The sequence below is a fragment of the Microtus oregoni genome, unplaced genomic scaffold, assembly GCF_018167655.1.
Source record: "Microtus oregoni isolate MIOR12 unplaced genomic scaffold, Mior012 000009F_ref0000495, whole genome shotgun sequence".
Taxonomy (NCBI): Eukaryota; Metazoa; Chordata; class Mammalia; order Rodentia; family Cricetidae; genus Microtus; species Microtus oregoni.
In genome coordinates, this window is record NW_024543068.1 from 25,893,837 (window position 1) to 25,896,491 (window position 2,655).

Below are 2,655 nucleotides of genomic sequence, written 5' to 3' on the forward strand. Positions count from 1 at the left end.
CAAAGAAGGAACCGTTGTCTCCCTAGGCCTGTAAGCTGCAGAACGTGGGGTTACTGGACCATCTGAAGAGACACAATTGCATATGGTGACATTAACATCCTGGCTGGGATGAAAGAGAATTCTCACTGTCCTGTGCAGTGAAGATCACTGGGAGCTGGTCTGCCCTCCCCAGGTGCTTAGAGTGCTGTGTTCCTTCTGGTTGCTTCTGAGAGCTGGTTTTTTTCTTTCATCCCATTTGGTGTGCTCCCATCTTCCCAGTGCTCGAAAAAAGCATCTTGTATTGTGATGTGGTTCAGCTGTCCCCTCAGGATAATCCTTGCTTGTCGTTCTTAGGTGATAAAACGTAATCCACAACACAAACACCCTGCCTGGTACCCCAGCAGCTTCCGAGGATGGAGATGGAGGGAAATCAACATCAAGTAGGAAAAAATCCATCCTAAGATCAGCCCCCCCCCACCCAATAAAAAAATGTAACTTAGGATGAATATAAGTTTTCTTCTGTAGTTGAATGTTACTATATCCACCTACTTAAATCCATCACAAGCTTGCTGTTTCACATAGCTGATCCAGTAGCTGGATGGGGTATGTATGCTCCTGAAACAGCAGGTTTCCAAGAGGGGTCAAAGGATGGATGGGTGGCTCTGTCTGCATCCTGGGGCGGTTAGGACTAGCACTTCCGTTAGCAAGCCTTCTCAGAGCCTGCGCTGTGAAGCTGTGATGTAAGAGGAGACCATCAAAGAATAACAGATAAATAAATGGGTCATTGAGTCGAAATCGGAGGTTAGCACAGGGTGGTACTGAACAATCTCTGCAGGGTAGGGACACAATAGAAGGCAACTTTAGAATTGGGGGGCAGGAGAGAACGGTCAGCAGAGTCACCAGCTAAGACCAGAATGGAGAGATGACCAGAGGAAGAGTCCCAAGGGGGGACCTATTTGCAATCTATCCTACTCACCTGGCTCCCTGGCACGTGACTACAGAACTTCTGCTTGTTGCCAAGCTCAGTATTAATTGGGTCTCTTTCTATGCCAGGCCCAGCACTAACTAGGTTTTTAGGATGTCATTGCAAACGGGTGTGTGTGTGTTTCCTGTACCTATGCGTACAACTTACTGCAATTTTTAAAGGATAAAGAAAACTCTGTTAACTGTCACCATCTATAAATTCACCACATCACCGTCCCTGATGATCTCCATCCCTTCCTTTACTCGCCATCGCTCTCTGGTGACGGCTGGGATGAGAGATGGCAATGACTTATGGGATAACCCAGTCCTGGGCTTTGGCGCCTCCTGCTGCACCAGCTCGGCACAGACGGAGGCTGTTAGGCGGGGTTTCAACGTTCATGCCAGACCCCAAGATGCAGAGGGTTCCCTTTGCTTCTGAATTTAGGAACAGAGGTGGAGGAAGAACTCAAGTAGAGAGGGGCTGCCTGGGGTCATAGCCAGCCTGGGTGCATCTGGCAGGCTTCTGAGAGGGGTCAAAGGATGGATGGGTGTATCACGGTCCTGCAGCACTCCTGGAGGTTCGGATTGGCGTTTCCCAAAGCTCCCATGCTGTTTCAGCACCTCTTTTAGGTTGATGAGTCCTTGAACTAGGGTGGACTGGTTAACACACTTGTGGTGAGCATCCCCTCAACTCCAGGTACCCCACCCTCTGTGTCTTCAGCCCCTCCATCTGAATACAGGGGCTCAGGTTCCACTTTTTGTCTTTGGCCCCCTAGAGGCTTGAAGCTGAAACGGGAGGCAGAGCCAGCCCCAGTGCCAGGTGGAACAATTGACTTGGGTCCTTTCAACAGGGCATTGGGTTACCAGACACCCATCTGCTGGCTGTGCTCACCGAGGAAACCGGAGCCAGATCGTTCTCTGGGGGTCTCAGAGCCACGCTTCCTTGCCTGCCCAGAAAAGGAGAGCCGCCTCACCTTCTGGCACCTTCCGACCAACAACTCCCATGTGACCCCCAAAGGCCTTTTCATTAATATCCCAACACCTCACAGAAAAACCCGAATTCACTGGCAGGAAGAGTCGACCTCCGGAGAAGTGGCGGCCACGGCACCCAAGGCACCCACGGCACCCACGCCTTATCTTTTCTACACAAACACAGCAACACTTTCCAGACAGAAGCCACATCACCACCTCATCATGGCCATCGCCTCTTTGTGGCTTTCAACAAGAACAGTTCAGTGGTTAGTACGTGTAATAATTCTGATAGCTTTAAAAAGAAAAATTAGCCGGGTGGTTGTGACACACGACTTTAATCCCAGCACTTGAAAGGCAGAGGCAGGCAGATATCTGAGTTCAAGGCCAGCCTGGTCTACAGAGTAAGTTCCAGGACAGCCAGAGCTACACAGAGAAACCCCGTCTCAGAAATATATATATGGAAAAATAAAAAATTGTATCCAAGTGGTGCATTAGTATAATTTAAAAGTCAGAGCCTCTACTGGGCACCATCTCCACACGCCAATGGTTTCAACTCACAATCCCTTTTCAGAAAAAAAGGATTTCAAACATACTTTTAAAATATCATTTTTTTTTTGTTTTTTTTGTTTTTTTTTTTTGTTTTGTTTTTTCGAGACAGGGTTTCTCTGTGGTTTTGGAGCCTGTCCTGGAACTAGCTCTTGTAGACCAGGCTGGTCTCGAACTCACAGAGATCCGCCTGCC